At 47.0% G+C, this 26,795-nt stretch overlaps 1 protein-coding gene across 1 annotated transcript in view; it reads right to left on the bottom strand.

The window, feature by feature from the left end:
• Positions 1–9,810, bottom strand: part of TMEM121 (transmembrane protein 121) — a 58,198-nt gene extending 48,388 nt beyond the window's left edge. Inside the window, exon 1 of the mRNA XM_048498937.1 lies at positions 9,480–9,810. The gene's annotated coding sequence lies outside the window, so the exon portion shown is untranslated. The remainder of the gene's footprint in view (positions 1–9,479) is intronic.
• Between the last annotated feature and the right edge of the window lie 16,985 nt (positions 9,811–26,795).

The following is a 26,795-nucleotide window of genomic DNA, read 5'->3' as shown; positions in this document are numbered from 1 at the left end:
CAGCATGGGGGGGATAACCCGGGGCATGGCCGGGGGTGGAGCAAACATTAGTCAGCGTCCACCTGGCCTTCGGCTGCGGAATGCTGGCACAGGGGGCTTGGACTTGGTGGCGTAGGTTAATAGAGCCCAATGGGGGAGGGCTTTATTTGTTTTTTGCCTCCACACTCTTCAAAGACTACCTTCCTTGAGGCAGCGCCACAGTGGCACTATGTCCCGGTGCCTGGGGCTGTGGATTGGGCTGTAAGTCTCCCTTTTCTCTATTGGGTCTTAATTTGACGATCCTTAACCTTCAAAAACACTAGTTATCAATTTATTTTTCTATTTTATCCAATTGTCCTTGAACTTAATTAAGTTATTTGCTTTACTTAGTGAAGTTAACTTGGCCGTCCTCGCCAACTGTAGTACCTTCCCCCACCATTCTTCAATGGTAGGAATAGCTGGAGTATAAATATATGTACACTTATACCCATAAAAACATAAGAACATAAGAACTAGCCTGCTGGATCAGACCAGAGTCCATCTAGTCCAGCATTCTGCTACTCGCAGTGGCCCACCAGGTGCCTTTGGGAGCTCACGTGCAGGATGTGAAAGCAATGGCCTGCTGCTGCTGCTGCTCCCGAGCACCTGGTCTGCTAAGGCATTTGCAATCTGAGATCAAGGAGGATCAAGATTGGTAGCCATAGATCGACTTCTCCTCCATAAATCTGTCCAAGCCCTTTTTAAAGCTATCCAAGTTAGTGGCCATCACCACCTCCTGTGGTAGCATATTCCAAACACCAATCACACGTTGTGTGAAGAAGTGTTTCTTTTTATTAGTCCTAATTCTTCCCCCCAAGTCCTTCAAAAGAGTGGGCGGGGTATACGTGTAAAAATAAATGAATGAATGAATGAATGAATGAATGAATGAATGAATGAATGAATATTCTTGCTGCTATTGCTACCATATTGCTTTCTTTTCTTTCATTCAAGATTTCTTTTAAAAGATCTATCCATAAATCCCAGCAAATAAGCCCCAGGTGTCACTTAATCTTTAAAATCTTTTGGATTATTGTATGTATTGACCTCCAAAACTCTTTAGCTTTTCCACAGATCCACCATAAATCTGTCTCAGAAAAAGATCCTCTGAAGATGCCAGCCGCAGATGCCGGCGAAACCTCAGGAGAAAATGCTACTAGAACACGGCCATACAGCCCAGAAACCACACAACACCCCATGGGGGTTTCGTTTTGTACTTTTGCTCCCCTTCAAAAATAATGTCCTTGCTTGGGGCCCTTGTGGACATGGAATGATGATTAGAAGAGATGACTCAGAAAAGCCGGTAGGAGAAGACCTGATAGCATTGAGCCAGGTGGCTAGGGATACATTCCCAATTTTCTAGCTTGCTTGGCTTATGCATGGCCCACGGCTATCATGGGCAGGTTATGCATCATTTAAAACCAACTACATTCAAAGCGCGCGCACCGCCTTTGCATCTGCACAGTCAGCAGCATCAATCAGTCGGCGGCGTGCATGATGTTGGCATGTGCTCAGAACTTAATGGATTGGACTACAGATCCCAGGGGGCAATGCAAGCATGCACACAACATTTCAGGCCAATACTCAAATGGGCACTCAATTAACACAAACTCTCTGGGCTCTGGGAATCAAGCAAACCAAAGGGGGCAGTGCTGGAACACTTAACAGAGATAGGCTGTGCAACGACCTGCAATTGCCCGGGTGGGATTAAGGCAACCAAGCGGAGCACCTGCTTTGAGAGTTAATATTTATTTGCTTCTGTTCGGCAGACTGGGCAGGAGGGCAGGAATGGGTGAACAATTGAGTGCTTGATTGGAAATGATGGCTAGGGGACCTGAGCACCTTTCTTATAGAAAAGCTAGAGGATCTGAGACTTTTCAGTTTAGAAGAAAAAGAAAAATACGGGGAGACAGGGGGAAGAAAAGCGACGGACGCTAATCTGGAGAAGCAGGTTCAATTCCCTGCTCCTCCACATGAAGCCTGCTGGATGACTTGGGCCGGTCACGGTTCTCTCCAGACTCTCTCAGCTCATGTGGAGGCAGGCAATGGCAAACCACCCCTGCACATCTCTTGCCTTTAAACCCTACGGGGTCACCTTAAGTTGGCTGTGACTTGGCATAAATTTCCCAAGGGTTGACATGACAGAGATTCATAAAATTATGCTTGGGGTGGAGAAATGGGATGGATGGGGCTTTTACTTCCACTCCCATAATTCTAGAACAGGGGTCTGCAACCTGCGGCTCTCCAGATGTTCATGGACTACAAATCCCATCAGCCCCTGCCAGCATGGCCAATTGGGACTACAAATCCCATCAGCCCCTGCCAGCATGGCCAATTGGGACTACAAATCCCATCAGCCCCTGCCAGCATGGCCAATTGGGACTACAAATCCCATCAGCCCCTGCCAGCATGGCCAATTGGGACTACAAATCCCATCAGCCCCTGCCAGCATGGCCAATTGGGGCTGATGGAAATTGTAGTCCATGAACATCTGGAGAGTAGCAGGTTGCAGACCCCTGTTCTAGAACGTGAGGGCACCCAATGAAATTGTAGGCAGAAGGAAATACTTCTGGAATTGTATTGTTGAAGGCTTTCACGGCCAGAATCACTGAGGTGCTGTGTGGTTTCCGGGCTGCATGGCCGTGTTCTAGCAGCATTCTCTCCTGACGTTTCACCTGCATCTGTGGCTGGCATCTTCAGAGGATCTGATGATCTTCAGAGATCTTCAGAGGTCTGATCAGTCAGTCAAGATGGCTAGCAGGGGTCAAGACACTGGGCACTTTTTCCTCTACTGCTCTGACACTGTCCCTTTGATGTGTAGATTGTTAATCTCAAGGAATTTCCTTCCTTCCTGCTTCTCCTTCTCTCTCCACTATCCTTGCACACATTCTCCATCTTGTACCATGTGTGCAGAGAGATGCCGACAGCCTCCCTTTCCGTCCAGCTAGATAACGCAAAGGTATCTCTTACCAGAGAGAATTACCAATAGATAGTGGTGGTCATGAGCCAAGACAGCTTTAATTGGGGGTTAGACAGATTCATGGAAAAGACATCAATGGCTCTCAGCCATGATGATTGAAAACAGCCTTCATAAACCAATACCGCAAACCAGTGTCAAGAGGCAGAATCAGGGAGAACGTCTTGGCCTCCATGCTCTGTTGGCCCCTCTAGTGCAACAGCTTCTACTCAGAAAAAGATGTTAATACAGCCAGTTGAGGTGCAGCAGTCGAGAAAATTGTATGCTTCTGCATTAGAATATAGTCCCGAACGAATATGAGAATTATCATTCATCCTTACACGCTGCCTTTGTCAAAACCATTATTTTGTGCATTATTGAACGTGGTACTTTGATACAAGAGCATTTATAGTTCATTGAACGAGTGTCACCACTAGGTCCTGCCTTTTGCAAACTGCAGAGCTAGGTAAGCACTCGGACCCAGGCGGAACATTCTACAAAGAAGGTCCAACATGTTGAGTTGTATGGTGGAGGAATATTCAACCCTACTAATATCTTTCTCTGAGACGAACTGTGGCTTCTGCATGAAACAGGATGCTGGACTCGAGGGACCAGCAGTCTGATCCAGCCATCTCTATGTATCTTCTTATGGACACTATGGATGGGCAAGGGTGTGCCTCTCAATTGGCAATCCAATGTGATTCAAACACAGGAATGTTCACACATTTCCAGTACTGTTTGTAGCAGCAAAATATTTAACAGAAGGACAGTGCTGCTTGCATGAGCTATCATGAGTCACAGTTCATTTTATCCAATGCATGGAGCAGACATCTGTTAGGAAAATGTGTTTATAACCTGCCTGTCTGTTGTTTGCATCTTGTAGTATAAATACCTCTGCATAATGGATGTACACTTCATGTATCTGATGAAGTGAACTCTGCCTTGCCTCGACTCATGCAAAAGAGTGGGGAATCAAACCTGGTTCTCCCCCTCTCTTAACCATTACACCACCCTGGCAAACTATTTCTGCTGTGTGTCTCTGTGTGTGGGAAGAGGCAACAAAGTTTGAAGGCTTTGTCCAAAAGAAGTCGGCGGAAACCTCCTTGGTAGTAGGACCCGTGCCTGTCTTTTAACCAGTAGCCGCAACATCGGAAACCAGGACTAACAGGCAGAGTAACCGTGGTAGGAAGACCTTGAAGGCTATGGAGAGAGGACACTTAACATCCATCCAACATCTGTGTCTGAGTCTTGCATATTGCTAATTCATCATCTTTTGAGTGGCTGTTGTATGCCTCTGTGAGGGTGACGTATGGCAAAAAGGAGTTTTTAAACTGGTTAAATAATATAATATAATAAACGGCATGGGGGAAAGGCAAGGCAGGAGAAGCAGCTGCTGTCTGAAAAGAGAGGCTTGCTTGCCACTGTAGCATCTTACCAAGAAAGGAATATACAGGTAGCCTCATAGAGTTGTGCACAAGTAATCCTCAGTATCCTGAGCAACACTAACTGGGATCTAGAACAGAAAGCTGGAGCTAAAGTTCACCTGACCTGTTTGGCTGTAGCTGACTTTTTCTAGCCGTGGTTCAAGATGCACTCACACCTCCTAGTGCGGATCTCACCAGTACTTACTCTATTCTGATCGTTCCTTATGGCTCCTTTTGTGAGCTCCATAGTGGCTCACTTTCATTCCCCTTCCCTGAGGACTAAGTCACACTTCTCTGGGGACTGAATGCACATTTCGTAACGGCCACAATGAAAATTAGCCGCCAACCCCGGAAAATGTGCAGAAAAATCTACAAGCCTTCGTGATTTCCGCCCTGCCTATGAGCAAATTACCTTTTTGCAGCAAGGCGTTATGATTCTATATAAGCACACCTCCTGTCCATGTGAGCTTACTCATTATCTGGGGCACCACCTGCTAAGCTGGGGCAAAAACTTGTTTGTACCTACAGGTTGGCAAGTAGACAGGTAGGCAGGCTGAAGGGGCCCTACAGGTAGTATGCCAGACTTTCAGAGAAACAAACATTTTGCTTGTACCAGCTGGCAGGTATTTTTATTGTTAAGTTATTATTTGATTCATATGCCACCCTTCTCCAAAACGGACTCAAGGTGGCTTATTTAAAACCAATTAAAAACCCCATACAATTAAAAAACTTCAGTGGTGCCATAAAGTAGTTCTAGCTAAGGGGAATGAGAACAACGGAAAGAGGAATTGGAAAAAGGAAAGGCAAAAGGAATCGAAACAGAGCCAAGGAGGGCAGAACATACCATTGCTGTCCTCAGCCATCGGTCTGGTAGAATAGCTCTGTGGAACTTAGGCCCTTTCTGCACGGGCCAAATACAGCAGCCTGGGGATGGCAAAAACGCCGTCCCCAGGGAGCTGTTCGCATGGGGGGCGCAGCTGCTTCGAAGCCGCTGTTTCCCAACCTTGCGCCTTCCCTCCACCCTTTCCCAATCGACCTACCTTCCCTGCAACCGTCCGGTGCGTTGCCGAGGCCTGGGGACACGCCCTCCCTGCCCTGCGACTCTGGAGCGGCAGGGGGCGTGTCCCCTGGCCTTGGCAACGCGCCGGATGGTCGCAGGGAAGGTGAGTTGATCGGGTGACGGCGCAGCGCGGCGCCGTCTTCCCGGTAGTTTCCGGGACCGTTCGTGTGAACGGTCCGGGGGGGGGGGGGGTGGGGTCGACGTCATGTACGCCGACCCAACCTCCAGCGTGGCTGTGCGGAAACGGCCTTAGACAGGGCCTGCAGGACCCAGCTCTCATTCAACAGGGCATTCCACCAGGCCCAGCCAGAGCTGAAAATGCTCTGGACTCAGTCGAAAACAGTCAGATATCTTTTGGGCCAGGGATCACCAGCAAGTTATTATCCATGGAGCAGAGAACTCCCCTAAGGTTGTATTTGGAGAGGTGATCCTGAAGTAGATAAACAAAGATGCACACACTGTAGGGAATATAGCCCAAGATTAAAATTCTCTCACCCAACAGGCAGCTCACTGGCTTTGTATACTGCGTGGAAACTGAGGCAGGAGGATAAAACTGGTCACACAATCGACACACATACACCAAACCAGGCCAGTCGTGAGAGAGCTGTAATATGGAAGGATCAAATCTTTCTGCGTGAGACAACTGATTTACGATCGGAAATCTCTTTTGACATTGATTTGAACCCTGAATGCATCCATGCCTGATACAAATCTCTTTCCACCCACTGCTAATCCTAGTAGGGGAAATCTGTTCACCTGTAAAGACAGGAAACCCCCAGTTCACCAGTAAAAAAGAACTATTTTTTAAAACAAAACCTAAGCACACAGGAGAAGGGAACTAATCCAGCCCCTCTTCTGTGCCTTCCCGTACTACTTTAGGTATTTTTCTCCCATTCTGACAAATCTGAGATGTCTGAACCTGGATGGCTTCAAGCCGGATTGTAGACAGGAAAGGCAGGGAGAGGACAGAATTTGGCTGCCCTTGCCTTCATTAAAACTAGACCTCCTATCAAGACCTAAAGATCACGAGAAAGACAGAAAAGCTCACCTCTTTCTGCTCACAATGCTGACAAGAATTCAATTTGTTCTAAAACGTTGACGATTTTTCCACATCTACATGAAATTTAGTGAGGAGCATTTCTTGGGAAAGGGGTGCAAAACCTAAGAATTCCACCCTGACTTTATGCGATAGCTTAACAAAATTAAACAACGAAAAGTGCCTGAGCAAATTTTCTGTGCACATCCTCAATATTGGGCCTGTCTGAACCTATTATCCCACGATGTAACAGTTGTTGCTTTGCATCATGGGTGAGAACAGTTCACACCGATCCGTAATGACCCCAATTCAATGGTCTGTGCTGTTTCCTGGTAGGCAGCAACGAATTTGGTGGGAATCTCCTGGATCCCAGCCCTTCCATTTTTTCTTACCTGGGGGGGGGGGGGTAAGATCTATTGGTGCAAATCTTAAATGTAATTAAAATACTTTGGGATTAGCTGAAACAAGACATGAGTCGTATCGAAATACAACATTTCTCCATGTGTATGAGAGAGGCATGTTTGTTCCCCCTCTGCCTGAGATTAAACTATGCACACACAGAGTGCTGTTTACAGGGTGTCCTATTTGAAAAGGAACAATTTTGCTGAGACATTTGATGGAGGATAAAGGAAGATGTGCTTCCTGCTTCCTTCCCCCCTTGTGAACAGTGGTTTGGGATATCCAAATGGAGGCTTGCTTATTCCCCTCCCCCCAATGTGGGCCCCCCAGCTGGGTTGGAGTGCAAACACTTAAACTAAGTTATCTTGCGCGTATTCTATGATGTGCCTGCTTTTTATGCTGGGCTGTCTTTCCTAATTGAGTCCCTCCCCTCCTTCAAGACACCCGGTTTGCTCCTAAACCTTAGGGTAGCCAGTTGCCCTACCTGGAAATGGTCATACTGCGATCTCCCTTGGATAAACAGCAAAAAAACAAAAAGATGCAGAGATTTAATGTCAAGAATTGGGCGTATGATATTCAAACAGAAGGTGGGATATTTAGCCATCTGCACAAAACACACAGGAAAAGCTCCCAGTGCAAAACCAGGCCCGCTTCTGATCTCTTTAGCGTTAAAAGTCAACCTGCACCGATTCAACCAAAACCTCCCCAGGGGCTGGCCAAACGTACATGTCAATTCAAAAGCAGAGTTCATTTTACCGCCGTATTCGCAGCAAGCACTGTCTCCTATATGCTTGGCTCCGAAGCCATTGATAAGTAGCAAACAGCTAAACATTTCAACAGTGTGTACCTTTGACTACAGTCCTGTGTTCTCCTTCACTAGGCCAATGGCAGCAAAATCCTTCCCAAGCTAGTTTCTGGCAAGAGGACAGTCTAGCAGGAGGCAGTGCTTGGATTGTTCATAAACACAGTGTGGCAAAAACATTCGATCAGGTTTCTGCCCAGTTCTTTTCTTAAAGGAGCAGAGCTGGAGGGGCATTCTTCCTGGATGCCAGTCCTTTCTTTCCAAGTCCTTTACTGCCCCCCCTGCTTTTCCAGAGGGGGAAGAACCTGTCAGAATAACCCCTTCACCCCATTGCTTGGAAAGGCATCAAAAGGGAGGGCTGGGTTGTCAGGGAAACCCCAGGTGTGTCTCTCTGCACAATTGCGATTTAACAGGTTCTCAAGACCGTCTTCAGTTAGCAGCATCCCGGAAAGACAATATTTCCCAGCCAGCCCACCCCAAGAACTGCAGCAAATCTTTCTCCAGCTGCATCCCACAATGGCAATGATGGGGATGGGGGAACGAGAACGGCTTCACAGCAGGATTTCCAGCCATCTTAGCTAACCGTGCTTGGGATTAGACTTGGATGTGGGTTCCAAAGGACCGGTCTGCCATCGTACCTCTCCAAGGACCAAAGAGAGAGCTCTCGAAAGATGAAGCAGGGATGTTCCTTGGCACTAGGAGCGATGGGGGAAAATCCTCACTGCCCTTTGATTTTCTTCCTGGGGGAATGATCTCCAATTGGGTCAGGATGGCACCATCCAGCTCCAATACTTGTTTGAAGTGGTACGCCCAACGTAGCACAGCGATTAGAATGCAGACCAAGCGTCTCCACGTCTCTCTCCAAAACTATCATGGTGGGAAGTCTAAGTATGTCAAGCTACAGATCTGGAGCTCTCGTCAGAGAAAAAAAAGGGGGGGGTGTCTTTCCACTTGGTTGCTTAAGAACAGGTGGACTGTTCTTAAAGGGGTGTCCCCTTTCCCTGTTCCATGGCAGGTGTGGCCACCTGTTTCTAGTGCCCTCTTGGTGGTCTGGATCTCTCCCATCTTTGAAACTGTTGGGTGTAAATGGGGCAGGCTTTTCCCAAGGCAGGGAACTGGCATCTCACCTCAAAAACTGAAGCTGGGTCTATTGCTGCTACGGCTGGAGAAACTGCTTGGAAATATCTCCAGATATGTCCAGATCTTGATGCAGATCCATTCCACATTTTATCCTAGGACAGCAAGAGACCGCCACATCTCTCAGTCGCTCTGATTTTAATCCATATTCTCCTGTTGGCTGCCCTTCTGGGATGCAGGTCTAAACACTGGAAATCACGACTACCAACTGCCAATACCGTGTTACGTTTCGGGAAACGAGCAAAAGCTATCCCGTTCCCTAGAAGCCCTCCCACCCTCCTTCTCATCCTGGGAGGGGTGGGGGAAAGCACTCTGCACATGCTTAAGGAGACATCTCCGGTCATCATTTCCCCTCTTGCCAAAGCTGACTTGGAAGCCCCAATTTCTTGAGCCCGGGGGGCTGGTTCTCCTGCCTGCAGCCTCCAAGGAAGCGACCTCCCGGGTTGGGGGGGGGGGGTGGGTTCCTGGCTGGCTAGGCCAGGCCTTGGTTTTCCAACTGGACACTCCCTGAAGGGGGGGCGGAAAAACCGGGGGAGGGAATAATCTTTGGGGAAGGATTCTTAGGATTGACACATGCAAAGCTCCCTCCGAGCTCCCCACCAGCCCCCCGGGTTGGAGAGGGGCGCCGGTGGAGGGGGTCTGTCCCTTACCTGGGAGCTGTCCAGGTGCTGAATCTTCCCTCGCCGCTTGGACCCGGCCGGGAGAGCGGAGGCGAGAGGCGGCCGCCCTCGCTATCGCCCTCGCCCGCCTCCTTCCCCGGCCGCCGGCGGTGGGGGCGCTCGGCTGCCCCCCCCCCCACCTCCGCCGCCCCCGCCGGCTCTCCGGCGATGCTCGACGCCCCCCGGGGCTAGTCGCCGCAGCTGCAGCTCCCCGCGGCTCCCCACTCCGTGCAGGCAGGGCTGCTGCTCTTGCGGGAGGGGCCGCCGGGCTGGGGTGGGGGGGCGGCGGAGAGGAGGCAGTCGGTCTGATGACGGGGGCCACGGAGAGGGGGGCGCCGGGTCGGTTGCAGAAGGATCTCCCCCCCCCCTCCAGCCCACCCACCCCCCTCCGCCTCCGTCCCGCCCTCCCAGCGCCAGGGCTTTTCTGATTGGCGGAGAGGCTTCCAAAACGGACAGGCGCCGCTGGGGCCAGAGGATGGCCGGGCTGGGGCTGGAAGCCGTGGGGGCGCTGCTGGGGGCTTGAGAAGGCGGTCAGCCGCGGGGGGGGGGGGGGCAGCGGCGGGAATTCCCCAGATGGGACGGGTTGCACCATTGCCTGGCAGCGCTGCGGGGCTGGGCTGGGCTGGAATGCTGGATGGATGGAAAAGGCAGAGGTTTCTTTAGCCTGACTGCCTCCCCGGCTGGAGAAGGCGCACATCTGGGAACCAGGGAGGCATCCGAGGCACAGCTGGACGGGGAGCCCGAGAATTGGGTAGCTCCGCGGCCCAGGCGAGCGCTCCCACCTGAGTACCTTTCCACTTCAACTGACTTGCAGGTCGCAGCGCACAGGGAAAGGAATGCGGTCCTTCCACCCAACCCGCAGCAATCTTTCCTCATTCTCAGTGGCACTGAGTTCTATGCAGCTCAGTCTGCTTTAGGAAGACACGTGGTGGTCATTCACTACTGCCCAGATGCATAATACCATCTGGAGGCTCCAGACTGGAGCAGCAAATGCTCGGCACACACACACACACACACGCACGCGCGCGCGCACACACACACACACACACACACTTACTTGCTTACTTACTTGCAGGAGGCATGCTACCTATTGTCAGGGATGACACCTAGCTGATTGAAGTACATTCCTAACTCCATGTAAGTGCTACATGAAATATGGACGGTGATTGTATCTGGGTGATTGAGATGCATTCCTGTCAATGTAGCAGTTACGAGATATATGCACTCAGCCTGCTATATGTTACCACTGCTGTAATAGGACATCCTTTCCTTGATCTCACTTTGATGGCTTCACATGCTTTGCAGATAACTTGACACGTTCTTCTCCCATGGGAAACGGAATGTTTCCATTGCTCTGTGGGGGAAGGAGTCCAGGTGGCTTTATCTCTATGTGTCGCTGACCTTGGGGCGCCTCCGCCCCAGAGTAATTCTTTCTCACATTCTTAGGGGGAAACGGGAGGGGGGATTATTTTTTAATAAAGAGGGTAGTAAAAGTTGGATGCCTCTTGCAAGTTGGATGCCTCGTTGCCTTCCAGTAAACACTTCTGATCAACAATCCAGAGTCCATTTACTGATTACTGATTCAAGGATCCAGACCTAACACCTATTTAGTCTGAAAGGGCCATAATTCAGACACTCATTCTTAAGAGGAATGCAAGGCTTGATTGCCCAATTTGTTACATTCCAGCGTTGACTTATGTTGCTGTAGGTTTTTTTTTTAATTGTTTGGTGAAGATCAGAATATTGGCCATTAAAAAAAGAATCAATAAAGCAACCACAGAATTAATCTGCCTCTATGTGGCCAGTGAACGTTTAATTGAGGTTTCTTTAAGTCGACTGTCTTTATATCCAAATAGGTACCACCCGCCCCCTAGTTAATCTGTAGCAGCAAAATTAAACGGGATACATTTGACTTCCCCTTCGCATGGGCTTCAGATATTTTACTCCCTGTAGGCCCTAATATATTGTATATCCCACCACCTGTGCATATATTAATTAGTCCAGCTGTGACTCTGTACTTTTCTAATTGGACCGGCTTTTGATGTTTCGGTGTAGCACTTTCCCAGATGTTAATCCTATGTTGCCTGTCAGTAGTTGGGAGTGGTCCTCATCCGTTCTAACGCACTAATTAGTATTTTCAGTGGATCTTGTTTTAAACTGGTCTTTCTTTGCAGTATCTCTCCTTTTGCTTTCCTGTTTGCAGTCTTTACTATGAATTCATATGATATATGCTATTATTTGGCATTATGGTGTATATATCATGCATCCGATGAAATTAGCTTTGACAAACGTTTACAGAGCAATCCTAAGGAGAGATACCTAAGGATTGCACTGTAGTACCACAAGAAGTTGGTGTTGTTTTGCCTCAAACATTTCTCCCTCCCTTCTCCTTCCAGCTTATTTCATGGCATCCTGTTTCTCTGCTAACTGCCTGGTTCACTCCCAGCATCAAAGAATCAATTATGAATTAACAACTTGTTGAAGGGTGGTTTAACAATCGCTTCACACTCCAGGCATACAATGTCAATGTATGTGCAAAGTGCCTGTCAAGACGCGGTCAACTTACGGTGACCTCATATCAAAATCACTGCCCTCTTTCTGTTTAATTTCATCACTATTTTAAACCACACTATTACAATCAGAAACTGTACATTTTAAAAAAAAATACAAGTGCTGACTTTTGGCTGCAAGGCAAAAAGCAATATTTTAGTCCACCACTTCCCCAAGAGAAAGCAACTGATAAATTATGAATTCATGAACGTGCAGAGAGTATAGGATATAAAGAATTATGTTGGGTGTAGGGAGAAAAATTTAGGGAGCTTTGGAACCTTGGCTGAAAGGGGCACCAGACTTACAAATTTATATGGGGATTAAACAAATTTATATGGGGATTAAACATTATGTACACCGCCCAGAGCCCTTCGGGAATTGGGCGGTCTATTAAGTCAAATAAAATAATAATAATAATAATAATAATAATAATAATAATAATAATAATAATAATAATAATAAAATATATTGTGGCACACCGAGACCCAGCAGTGTGTAATGGTTAAGAACAAGTGGACTCTAATCTGGAGAACTGAGTTTGACTCCACATGAGTGACAGACTCTTATGTGGTGAACCGGCTTTGTGTCTCTGCTGTTCCACATGAAGCCTGCTGGGTGACCATGGGCTAGTGACAGTTTTCTCAGAACTCCCTTAGTCCCATCTACCTCACAAGGTGTCAGTTGTGGGGAGAGGAAAGGAAAAGGAGTTTGTAGGCTGCCTTGAGTCTCCTTACCGGATAGAAAGGTGGGGTATAAATCTGAACTCCTCCTACTCCTGCTTCACCATCATCATCTGGATAGGGTGGTGGTTTCTCCAGATACTAGATTACACTCCTTATCAGTCGCTGTCAGCATGGCCAATTGGCCATGCTGGTAGGGGCTGATGGGAATTGTAGTTCTTGAACATCTGGAGAGCCGCAGGTTCCCTACCCCTGATCTGGAACCACCATTTCAAGCCTACTTACAACTGAATGTTGGGAAAGGGTATTTCAGATGTGCAAAAAAAGCCATTCTAAGTATAGTTGTACTAAATGGCAAAGCTCATTTTGGGGGTCAAGGCTGGTCATAAAATACTTCTTGCGGTTGCCCAACTTAGCTTGGCATGGAAACATCAGAGGCTCTCATCTCTTGTGTTTTATGGCCTTTCGATTCCATTGTTTACTGTTTTCCCCCACTCTGCCAAGATGCACGTGTGCGTATCTGCCAACCGAGATCATAATTCATGCACCTAATGAAATGGGTTCTAGTCCATGAAAAGCCTATGCCACAATAAATCTGTTAGTCTTTAAGGTGCCACGAGACACCTTTATGATTGCGCTAGACTTGCCAAACTAATTTAACATGTGTAGTGTTAGAGCATTCTTGTGATTGATCCCTCAAATGTTCTGGTAAATTCTGAACAACATAATGTCATGTTAAAGTCCCCCTTAGAAGTTCTTTTGTTCAATAGCGGGAAATAATAACAAGGTGGGGGAATCAGGAACAAATTCCCAGGATGAGAACCAACCCTCCACAAAGTCTTGTTTTTGGCAAGACTTTTTGAAAACAAGACAATCACCAACAGGTGGCTCACCAGCTAATGAAGACACAGAACGAGATCACAAAAAGATCTCCTCTAGGCTTTTCTCTTTTTTAAAAAAGGGGGGAACCCTCTGTGCTCTCCTCTTCTGTTCCATAAATCTGTCCAATCCCCTTTTCAACCATGTACATGGGCAAACATAAGAAGATAAGATGTGCCCAGCTAGATCAGATCAGTGGTCCTGTCATGGTATGTGAAAAAAGAGGGTTCATCTACAGGGCGGCAGATAGCTGAGTCAGCAATAGAGGACCAGAGACAGAGAGTCTGGAGTAACTTGTGACAATTGGCCTTTAACGTGATTGGTGCAAGAGATTGTGACTCTGTTCCTACAGAAAGATTGTTGCTGGGCAAAGTATTAGCTTGAACATTATAAAGCTGTGTATAGAATTCTGTAAGTATTCTATCTTATCTTAGACTTATCTGACTTATCTTAGTGCTTAATGCTTACTCTGTTTATCCTGTGCAGCTTAGAACTTTGCATAGTGTATTGTATAGTGTCATGTTATGCTGCAACCATCAAGTAAAGCCTTCCTGTGGAAAGAACAACTTGTAAAGTGTCTCTTATTCCTAAGAAGGTGGGAGGCTGCTGAGTGTAAGCAGTTGGACTACTGGATCTCCTTGCCTACCCAAGGGTAGCTCCGCTCTACTCTGCTGATAGGTCCATCTAGCTCCATGGTGATGAACCTTTGGCACCCCAGATGTTATGGACTACAATTCCCATCAGCCCCTTCCAGCATGGCCAATTGACCATGCTAGCAGGGGCTGATGGGAATTGTAGTCCATAACATCTAGAGTGCCAAAGGTTCACCACCACTGATCTAGCTCAACCTCCTGTTTCGCACAGCGGACTACCAGTTGCTCTAGAGAGAGCCAAGAAATAGGGGATAGGGAATATCCTTGACTCTTAGCAAGGATGTTCAAAAGACCCTGTGGATTTGGAGGTTCCCTTTACATCTCTCCCCCCATAAATCTGCCTGATTCCATTTTCAAGTCATATATGCTAAGGACCATGATTTCAGTCACATCACCTCCCTCATTTCTCATCTTTCTATTTAAAAAACTCAAGCAAACAAAGAAAGTGTCTAGCAGAGTAACTCTAACCAGAGTTACATCTTCTAAGCCAATTGATTTCAACGTACTTTGAAGGGTAGATTTCTGCTCAGGTTTGCACTGCAAATCCTAATTAATTTTCATTGACATAAGTGTTTTCCTTGGTGGTCTCAGTTCTGCAGGACTAGGGGGTGGTGATCATTGCATGGATTGTTTCTCACGTGTTCCAGCCATGCTAAATTCCCGTCCCCCAGCTTGACTTCCAAAACAGAGATTTCAGTTGATTTTTTCCTCCCCTACAGATAACTTAAAGTAACAGATTGGTCAGAGTTTCAAGGATGGGAGGAACCTGAGATCAGCCGCACCAGGTGAATACCCTTATTGAGTATTTGCCCTTCCCTTTTCTGCAGGTAATGCAAAGCTGGGCTTGGGCATTGACTATTGGCCTTTGGCTTGTCTATTGTGATCCTGCTTAGGACTGGTGGAATTATCACCAGCCTTGTAGTGCATTCTTTGGTGTAACTTTGAATGGAGGTCTATTGGATTGGTTTGTGTGTGTGTGAAATGTGTATTGTTTTAGTGTATTTTACATGGCAAGCCTCTATATGAGTCCTCTATATGGGAAGAAAGTGGGACACATGTGTTTTTAGTTACCTCGGAACTGCAACAGACTTATGGCAACTATAACAAGGCACCCCTTAGACTCCTCAGTGAGTGAGAGAAGAGGGTGTGCCTCTCTCACACACAAGTTCTGTTAACTGCTTGTGCCCTGAGGGAAATTCTTCCCTTTAAAATCTCTAACTGACAAAACAGCTCTGACTGAGCAACTTTTTATTGTCAGAACAAAAAAACAGTAACGTGGAGAGGATGCTTAAGAGTTCATATTTCTCATTCAGTTTTCCCACATATATTTTTTCTAAGAAGCCATAAAAATAGTCTTTAACTGATCTTCCAGGGCACTTGTCTGCTAGGTAAGGCAGTATCTCTGAAAGAAGACTAAAATAACCTGTTGTCTTTCTGTCACAAACTAAATAAAAAATGGCACCAGAGGCTTGAAAAGTTGAAACCAGAAACTGAAATATTTTATTTACAGGAACAAGTTAAAAAGAGCTGAACTAGAAAAGGACTAAGAAGAGAAAAAAAGAATATATAGGTACAAAGAATGCTGGTTTTAGAGAGTCTATTATGTACAAGATTTTGTTTCAGTTACTTTTTCAGTGGATACAAATTACAGACAGGACACTATCTTTGTGCCTTCCTGATGATACTGTCACTCTGACACTAGACAAAATAAATCTGTTACTTCAATATAGTTGTTACTTTCTGTTTGGATTTCTAGCTCTTTCCCTAAAAATCTTGCTTTTTACCTTCAGGTAAGTACCACACATACACAGTTCTTTGGGCAGTAACACTAAGACAAACTGTCCCATAGAATGACTCTCTCACATGGTGCTTATCATAGAAGAATGGCCGCTGACCTTGAGGAAGCATTAATCCTCTCTCTCTCTAACTCCCCTTCTCTCAGGAACTTCACTGCTTCATATCTGAGTGGAGTTCTCCTCAGAGAAAAAAAAATAACCAAGCCACCAGTGTGATTAATCAGTGTTACGGTATTACATTTAACTCCGGGAACAGATTCCTTTACTGAATTCTGCCCTTTATGCCGCTTAATTCAGAGAAGCAAAGCCCACTCTGAATGGGCCCTCTGCGTCCAGAGAACAGAGCTACCATTCACCCTGGCTCTCAGGACAGAGCCTTTTCTTTTAGAACTCCCTTTCCTCAGGTTTTATACTGCTGTGCAGCTCTCACAGCCAATCCCATGAAGTTCTAAATTAACCCTTTAGGCTCTGAACATTACACTGACTGTATAAGCCTTTAGGCTTATAAGCCCTTGTATAAGCCCTTACTTGTATATGTTACAGCAACTCTATGGGTTTTCAAGGCCAAAGACAAATAGAGGTGGTTTGCCATGAGGTGGTTTGCCATTGCCATCCTCCGCACAAAAACCCTGGTATTCCTTAATTTCCCATTCAATTAGTAAACAGGGCAAGCCCTGCTTAGCTTCGGAGATCTGATGAGGCTAGCCTGGGACATCCTGGTCAGGCCATTGAGTGGATTAGGTGAAATTAAATGATTCAAAATGTAGCATGGTCTCCATTCACAGTTTCCACATTTTTGACCCAGAAGTGCTTCCCTAAATACAGATATCTTTCAACAGACAAATGCATTCTGAAGGATCTGCAAGAGACATCAACCTCTCAATGGCCAGCAGATATGTTCTTAATATAGATTACAATGGAATCTAGAGACTACCAGGTAAAACACCTCTGTAAAAACTGAGTGGATGTCTAGAGGTGATGAAAGAGAAGGAAAACCAAAAGACATTGATGGTGGAACAGGAAATCAAATGGCTCAACCATTGCTGTGTTGCAAGCTGAAAATCAGTCCCTCAGATAAATGTGTAGTAGGTGAACAGTGAGAATTTGCATGGAATTTAGATTAGCTGGAGAGGAATGCTAATGGGGGAAAGGGGGGGAGCAATTAATATTCAAACATATCTTGCTTGCAATGCCCACTTTGAGCTCTAACAAGTATCTCATTCGATTGTTTGCATCATAGTAGTAGTAGCATTCAGCATCACCACTGACTTGGGAGTCATTGTGGATGCACATTTACAATACCTGGTTTGCTAGGAGCAGGTATGCTCCAGGGCCCATTATCATAGATCAGTCATGCCTCACCGATAATCAGTGTGAATGTGCTGCATTTGTGCCTGCACAGTTGATGGCATCCCTCACTTGGCTGCATTTATTGTGCTTGCACAGAGCTGGCTGGATCTAACTACAGTTTCCAAGGTCCTAGCCTGGGTAGCTCAAACTAACCAGATCTTGTCAGATCTTGAAAGCTCAGCAGGATCAGCCCTGGTTCTACTTGGATGGGGGACCACCGTGGAAGACCAAGGTTGCTACCCAAATGCAGACCAAGGCAAACCATCTTTGTGATTCTCTTGCCTTGAAAACCCTCCAGGGTTGGCATAGATTGACTGCAACTTGATGGCACTTTTAAGCAGTCATACAGCCCACTCAATGTCATCAACGGAACATGCCCAAGTTAGTACCCAAGTATTAATACACACATTCATGTGGGTACAACATAGTGGCAAGAAGATTGACTGATTGGATTTTAGTTCATTTATACTACACTTTCCTCCACAATTGGAACCCAAAGCAGACACCGATTGACTCCTTCTCTACATTATTCTCACAACAGCCCTGTGAGGTAGGTTGGGTTGACAGAACATGACTGGCAGAGGATCACCCAGCTGGCTTGTACAGCAGCGTGGAGAACCTGATCTCCCAGACACTACTCTGACACTCTAACCACTGTACCTTGCTGGGTGTCACAGTATGATCTATATACAGGTTATAATGGCTGGCTTAGGAAGAACAAAAGTACAGACTCCAGATGGATCAGATAGGCCTGGAATCCATGCCCTACAAGGAGAAACTTAGGGAGCTCAGTAGGTTTCGTTTGGTGAAGAGAAGGTTAAAAGGTGACATGATAGCTGTGTTTAGATATTTGAAGGGATTTCATGTTGGTGAGGGAGCAAGCTTGTTTTCTGCTGCTCCAGAGACTAGGGACAGGCTTAATGGGTTCAAGGTAAAGGAAAAGAGATTCCACCTAAACATCAGGAAAAACTTCCTGACAGTAAGGACTGTTTGACAGTGGAATGCACTACCTTGGAGTGTGGTGGAGTCTCCTTCTTTGGAGGTTTTTGAAGAGAGGCTGGATGGCCATCTGTCAGGAGTGCTTTGATTGTGTGTTCCTGCATTGCAGGGGGTTGGACTTGATGGCCCTTCAGGTCTTTTCTAACTCTATGGTTCTATGATTATGCAAGAATATTTTCCGCCCATTTTATTTGTCCCTGTTTATAATGCTACTTTTGTGCCTGCCCGAGAACTGAGGCAGGAGAGAGAGAGGAGAAAGCACAGAGAAAGGAGAACTTTCCCATTCGGTAAGCGCAATGTAATTGAGCTTTAAAGGGCAAGCACTTGGCCTTCAAATGGATTCTCAGCTCAATTAATTGTGGAAATATCCAATGCAAGCAACTGTAGATTGTCTGAGAAATTGCTTTGGGCTATCTAAAAGAAGACAGGCAGATAGCAACATATCAAGGACCAGAGAATCCCTTTTAACACACTGGCAATACCATCCTAAACCAAGTGGCATCTTTCTAAATCCATTGACTTCAATGGACTTGGAAAGATGTAACTATCTAGTGAGATTCGGCAGGCCAGCTGTGTGGCAGGTGGAGATCAGCATCGCTTCCACAATAGGAAACTAAATGTTCTACCATCAAACTCTTTTATTAGGCTGGTTTGCAGAGCTTCTGTTACCCTTGGAACAATCACGAGTGTTTTTGGCAAGAAGACAGTGATGTCTAAGGGGCAAGGAGGAATGGGAAGAATAGCCTGCTGAATCAGCAAAGACAAGACCATTTGCTTGATTGACTGATGGAGATAGCGGCAAAGCCAGGTTTTGTGTTCTTTATGAAGCTGACCTTCCACCCTGGGAGGATATCTTGCGCAGGTCACTTACACTGTATTCCTAAGCAGAGCTTTACCCTTCTAAATTCATTGAAGTCACCTGGCTTACAAGTGCCTAGGACTGCACTGTTAGGCTGCAATCATAGGTAGGCTTACGTGGGAGTAAGCCCCCTTGAAAGCAGTGGGACTTAGTTCTGAGTAGGCATGCTAAGGGTCACACTACACCAGCAGTGGCGTAGTGGTTAAGAGCAGGCGAACTCGAATCTGGAGGGACCGGGTTTGATTCCCCGCTCTGCTGCCTGAGCTGTGGAGGTTTATCTGGGGAATTCAGATTAGCCTGTACACTCCAACACTTGCCAGCTGGATGACCTTGGGTTAGTCACAGTTCCGCTGAGCTCTCCCAGCCCCACCTACCTCACAGGGTGTTTGTTGTGAGGGGGGAAAGGAAAGGAGATTGTAAGCCCCTTTGAGTCTCCTATAGGAGAGAAAGGGGGGATATAAATCCAATTCTTCTTCTTCTGCACATGCAAAATAATGCACTTTCAAACCACTTTCAATGCACTTTGCAGCTGGATTTTACTGTGTGGAATAGCAAAATCCACTTGCAAATAATTGTGAAGGTGGATTAAAAGTGCATTGTTCTGCATGTGCGGAAGGGCCCTCATTGTTGAATTCATCCAGAGTGCTTTTGAAAGGGAAATGTCCATTTTCACTACCCTGTTTTGTTTCTCTGTGCTAGGGCTCTTCCCTGCTTGAGTGACAGCTTTCTCAGTCGGTCTCCCTGCTTTGCATGAAAAGAAAGCCCCCTGCAATCTTGATTAATAGGAAACATCTCCACATTAATTGAAAGTTGAGGGAGGGAGGGAGGAACAGACTTGATAGGACGCATAAGGCCCCACGGGGACTGTGGCTCAGGACAGACATTTTTTTGCTCTACCTCTGGGACAGCAGGAACGTGTGGATCGTGACGTCCTAAAAGCATCGCTTGTGGGAACGAGAAGGGATCCCGGTGATGAATCATCTGAAGAGAGGGTATCTAATCTTCCACCCTATGTTCTGAGTCATTGAGCAAGGAACACGTGGCTTCATTAGCACAATCATTACGCAGTTTATCATTAAAGAAAGCACTTTAGCAAAGCGATTGGGATGATGGCTATGAAACAAAAACAGAGAAGAGATAACAGCGCTGCAGGTGGAAAGCTGACTGCTTGGGAGGTGCACAGAAGGCTGCCAGCTGGCTAGGGGGGAAATGTCCTGTTCCTTTAAGAGCAGCAGTGGCGTAGGAGGTTAAGAGCTCGTGTATCTAATCTGGAGGAACCGGGTTTGATTCCCAGCTCTGCCCCCTGAGCTGTGGAGGCTTATCTGGGGAATTCAGATTAGCCTGTACACTCCCACACACGCCAGCTGGGTGACCTTGGGCTAGTCACAGCTTCTCGGAGCTCTCTCAGCCCCACCCACCTCACAGGGTGTTTGTTGTGAGGGGGGAAGGGCAAGGAGATTGTAAGCCCCTTTGAGTCTCCTGCAGGAGAGAAAGGGGGGATATAAATCCAAACTCTTCTTCTTCTTCTAAGAGACGTTTAAAGCATAGAAATGGACAACTGAAGCTTTTTATGGTATGGACAGGTACATAATATAATACCTAAGCCTTTATTGGCATAGTCAGAAACAAATACATAAATCAGGAGCAAATGCATGAATACATGATAGATAAACAGGCCCCACGGGGAGCACAACAAGTACATTCTACTGAGAACTCTCAACTATCTCCACATCTCCAACTATCTCAACTATCTCCACTATCTTCACAAAGACCAGGGTCCGAGTTGTTTAACAGTAGAGATAACCCAGTCAGATCAGGCAACCCAGATTGGAAGAAAAAAAATGTAAGTTGGTATATTTAGATCTGATGTTCTCAAATCTGGTGCAGTGCAAGAGTTGGTGAGTCAGGGTTTCAACCACATTAAGTTTGCAGCTGCATAGCCTTGCAGATTTTTCTAACTTGCTGAACCTACCCGTTAATAGGGCAGAGGGCATAACGTTAATTCGCGCAATGGTAAGGGCGTGGGTTCGTTAAAGTATGGAGGTAGTAGGCCATACGTCTCTGCTCAAATGGAACTAAGAGTTGTGTTGGAGAGCAGGTTCGTTTGGCTGCTAGATGTAAATTTGCAAATTCTAGATCTAAAAGCCGATCTCTGAGCCTATTGTATGCTTCTGAACAGGACATTAGGTAGAGTGATTCAATAGGCAGGCCGTTGGAAATAATCTGTCTCTCGATTAGAGAGTACCAGGGGTTAGCCTGCGTGTCCTGTAGTGTCAATGAGACAAGGGAGCGTTCGGATGGCAGGTAGTGAAGGCGGAGCCAAAATCTGAAGGCTCTAAGCCAAGCTTTATGTTCCAGGTATGGACAGGTACAGAACCACACCTGTTTGGGCAGCTGATCAAACCAGAGGCGTAGCTCCAAGGGGACAGGGTGTGTGTGACGCACCGGGCGCACGCCCCTGCAGGGGCATGGTGAGGGCATTCGGGGCAGGGCGGGGGCATTTGGGGGCGGGACGGGGGCGGAGGACACACCAGTGCACCAGGTGCGTTTCCCCCTTGCTACGCCTCTGGATCAAACCAATGATCAGAAGCCTACAGGGGAACCATGCTCACCTGCCTGCCCAAGCCTAAGGAATGTGATGGACTTTAGAAACTGGAGTAAAATGGATCTTGTAATAGGATGAGCGCATATTGGAACGTTGAGGATAAGTCACAACCAGAAGTGGGATCCAGCAGGTCCTCACAGGTTCCCAAGATTAGGTTAGTAATTGTTTGTGTGTGCCGAGAGGGGGTTGCTAATTGGTGATTTTGCCATGTGATTTTTGCCTTAGTTACCCCCCTCCTCTCAGCAGTAGCGCGCAGAACTTGAAGCAGTCTAGCAGGAGGTGCACTGGCGTGCGAGGCAGCCTGCGTGCATTCATTTCCCACCCAAGGACCGGCGTAGTGGCTGCATCCTTGCCACAGCCCCACCCAGCAATGCCCCACCCCCGGAATGCCCGGCCACGCCCCCGTCTTGCCCCGCCCAGCCCCATTGGTGCTACACCACTGTTTGAATCCCACCACCATGGGAACCTGTTACTAAAATTTTTGGATCCCACCACTGGTCACAACAAAATGGTCACCACTGGTCACAACAAAATGGCTGCCAAGGGAGAGTGGGACCAATCACAAAAAGATGTAAAGTTCCACAAAAGACGAGGAGGTTCCAAGTCAAGTGTCTTCCTCTCACGAAGGCAGCTGTTTCCATATGGGTGTTCCCTAAAGGCACAGAGGCAATGCCAGCATTATTAGAGGGTCAAACCAGGATCTGGGCGATTTAGATCCCCACTTTGCCATGGAAACTCACTCAGAGACCTCAGGCTCACTCTCTCTCTTGACCTAGCCGACCAGGTGGGGTTGTTGTCAGGACAACAGAATGGAGGAGGGGAGATGTAGGATGCTTCGGGCCCCCATGGAGAGAAACGTGAAGTATACTATAGATAAATAAAAATGCATTTGGGGCTCTTCGGAAAAACCTTCTACTCTGTTGAAGTGGAAAAAAGCCAGGATTTCCTGTTTAATGATGCTTGGGGGAAGAAGGAACCAGATGCTGAGAAACATCTGTTGTCCAGTCCTTTGCTCAAAGGCTGTCTCTTTTGTTCTGTGCTTAAGAAAAGTGATCGATATGATATTTCCTCAGAGGCAGTTCGCATACTAAACGACTGCTTAGGGTGTCAGAAGGTGTGTGCTTACACTAGGGAGGCTTGTTGGTGGTGAATGGCACCCCAACCCATCCTCAGTGTCACTGTTTGGTTGCCAACTTCCTGGTGGTAGCTGGAGATCTCCCGCTATTACAAGTGGTTCCCATGTGAGAGAGTTCTGGAGAAAATGGCTGCTTTGGAAGGTAGACTCTATGACCCATTATGCCCCATTGGAGTCTCTCCCCTCCCCAAACCCCGCCCTCTTCAGGCTCCACCCCGAAATTGCCAGTTATTTCTCAACCTGGCAACCCTAGTCACTACCCAGGTTGTTTTGCTTACCCGCTCCCTCACTGCCATCATGAAGGAGGGAGGGAGGAAGAGAACGCTGTCAATTCCACAGTGCCAAGCTTTGCTCCTTCCCTCTGGCTTCATGGTAGGTATGTTGGTTGACCCAGCCAGCAGGCTTGCTGGCAGAAACGTATCTAGGCAAACTGGAGTCCGGGGACAAAACCTGAGTTTGCCCCCCCCCCACCCCGCTCCGTATGGGCGGCCACCCTCCCCCACCACGACCAAACAATGATTTTTTTCACCAGCTCACAAAACATCTCCCACCCCCAGCAAAACATACATGGCTCTCTCCCCTCCAATTCTCTTTCCTAATTTTGTACTCACACCAACCCTATGAGGTAGGCTGTTAGCCTGAGAAACAGCTCCAAGCCAGTGCAAGTTGGTATTCAGCATGCAAATCTCTCACAAATCACCCCCAGCAAAACATTTATCAAACAAATGTCAGCATCATCTCTCACAAAACACCTCCAGTGGAATCCACCCCCAAACAGCATCACTTTCAATGTGTTTAAACTAGGGAGTCCAGATTCTTCTTTTAAACCCACCTTAAAGGGAGAATCTGGGGTCCACAGTTAAAACAACATTGAAAATGATGCTGTTTTGGGGTGGATTATTCCCCACCCTGAAACAGCATCACTTTCAATGTTTAAACTGGGGACCTCAGATTCTCCTTTTAAGTCCATGCCAAAGGGGGTGGATTTAAAAGGAGAATATGGGGAAATTTGGAGGGTGCCTGTTGTCAGGGGTGCAATTGTTAAGCTAACAGCACCAAATTTTCAGAGTATCTTTAGGAGACACTCCTGATGACACCATCCAGGTTTGGTGAAGTTTGGTTCATGGGGGCCAAAGTTATGGACCCTCAAAGGGGTAGGCCCATCTCCTATTAGCTCCCATTGGAAACAATGGGGGATGGGGCACCCCTTTTGGGAGTCCATAACTTTGGACCCCCTGAACCAAACCTCACCTAACTTGGGGGGTATCATCAGGATGGTCTCCTGAAAGATCCCTGATATTTTGGTGCTGTTAGCCTAAAACCTGTGCCCCCTGCAGGCTGAAAACTGAAAAAAACACTAAAAATACAAAACACACACAAATGTACCTGAAATGTTTGCGCACCCCCCACTAGGGGGCGCTCAGGGACATAAGGTACCCCATGTCCCCTAGGCAAATATGCCACTGCTTGCTGGGGAGGGGGCAAACTGACCTAGTACCCCAAAAGTCCTTGGTCCAGCCCTGTGTTTTATTTATTAATTTACTTACTTCAGCATGGTGTAGTGGTTAAGAGTGGTGGCCTCGGATCTGGAGAACTGGGTTTGATTCCCCACTCCTCGTCATGAGCGGCAGACTCTAATCTGGTGAACTGGATTTGTCTCCCCACTCCTCCATATGAAGCCTGCCGGGTGACCTTGAGCTAGTCACTGTTCTTCAGAACTCCCTCAGCCCCACCTACCTCACAAGGTGTCTGTTGTTAGAGAGGAAAGGAAAGGTGTTTGTAAGTCACTTTGAGACTCCTTACAGAAGAGAAACATGGGGTATACATCCAAACTCTTCATAAGATCAGTATAATACATACAACAAAATCAGGGGACACTGCAGTAAAACACAGGGGCTTTCCCCACTGACAGAGTTGAACTGGTTTCTACCTAGGTTCTCCTTAGTGAATCCCCAGTGCCACCTAGCTCAACATTGTTTTGTTTCAGTGCCCCCCCCCTCAGAACTGCGACATCCTTGTTGCAGTTATGAACTACACTTTTCTGCCGGAACAAGGTCGATACCGCTTCGAAGTGGGGAAGCATCGAAACAACACCTCATCCGTTCAACCAATCACAAGCCGCTTTTATGGCATGTGCAGAACAGGAGAGTCATGGCGGGCAGAAAGCGCATGTAACTGTAAACTGTAAAAACTGTAAAAAAAAAAAAGAACGCTCCCATTTCCCGCCGTAACAAAAGCGCCAATCACGATCAAGGAGCAAAACAGGCCCCAAGATGATCCCGCCCACTTAGCTCGGTTCCAGGGGGCCAACTCAGTTGCTGTGGGGACAGCCTGGAATCGCCCTCCACTGAAGGGAACCGAGTCGACCTTAGCTCACTTCTGTAGTGGGGAAAGCCTCACAGTCTAATGTACAGAATAAAGCAAGAATTACAGGATCGTAATGCACAACCCGTGATGTAATAAAGGTGGACTCCAAAATTAGAGAACATCGGACTAAACGCAGTGTAATCCAAACAGACGTTAAATTCCACAGGCATCAACTGCAACCTTATTCACTTTATAAAATGCCATCCTGAACAATTAGGGTTGCCAACCTGCAGGTAGCAACTGGAGATCTCCCGATTTACAAACTGATCTCCAGATGACAAATATCAGTGCCCCTGGAAAAAGTGGCTGCTTTTGAGGGTGGGTTTTATGGCATTTTACCCCCCCCCCCCGAGGTTGCTCCCCACCCCAAACTGTGCCCTTTCCAAGCTCCACCCCCCTGGTATTTTCCAACACAGAGCTGGCAACCCTATGAACAATTCTGGCATGTAGGTTCATCAGTCCATATTGGTCTTATTGGGCAGACTGTTCCCAGGGTGGGAGATGTGGCCATTTCATCCTATTTGCTCAGTCCAGTTTATGTAAACTAATGTATTCCGGTACTAGCTGGTGACTCGCTGAAAGGACCAGCAACCTGGAGTAAAAGACGTGGAAGAAGAATGTGGCCAGTAATTGTCGACTTTGCCAGATAACAATCGTTCCCTAGATCATAGTGTTGGGGAAGCCCTGGGCCTCTTTTAGGGACACCAGGCAGAAATCACAAAGTATTTCAGAAAGCTGCATTGAATTAATTTCTGTCTGGAGTCATCCCCCGAATCTATTGTCCATCTGCAAAACAAAAGCAAAAAAGTTGACTGCCTGGATCCTAAGTTCACAGAATATGTTCTAAGTGTCCATATGTGGGACTATGAGATTACTGTTGAAGGCTTTCATGGCAGGAATCACCAGGGTGCTGTGGGTTTTCTGGGTTGTATGGTTGTGTTCCAGTAGCATTCTCCTTTGATATTTCACCTGCATCTGTGGCTGGCATCTTCAAAGGATCCTCTGGAGATGACAGCCCCAGATGCAGGCAAAATATCAAAGGAGAATGCTACTGGAACATGGTCACACAACTTGGAAAACCCACAACACACTATGAGCTTACAGCTACAGGATTCAGAAGTTAAGGTCATGCAATTTTGCAATTACAGTGTCCGATGAGGATCTGGAAGTTCTGGGTTTCAACTCCCACCTGGCCGTGGAAATTCGGCGGCATTGGGGAGCTGCCACTGTTTTTCAGCTTAACCAGTCTCACAGGGTCAGGGTGGTTGTGAGAATAAAATGGGGATAATTATGTTGCAGGTCTCTTGAGGTTCCTGTTGGGAAGAAGAAATCTTTGGAGCATGGGCAAGTTTGTCAGTGGCCTCACTCTTCTCTGAAAGCAGAAAGTGTTTGGATCCTTGAATAACAAATAGGAATGGGTGATACACAAATAAA

The sequence above is a fragment of the Sphaerodactylus townsendi genome, linkage group LG05 (genome assembly GCF_021028975.2).
Source record: "Sphaerodactylus townsendi isolate TG3544 linkage group LG05, MPM_Stown_v2.3, whole genome shotgun sequence".
NCBI lineage: Eukaryota > Metazoa > Chordata > Lepidosauria > Squamata > Sphaerodactylidae > Sphaerodactylus > Sphaerodactylus townsendi.
The sequence above is the reverse complement of the archived record's forward strand: the minus strand, read 5'-3'. Positions and strand labels throughout refer to the sequence as shown.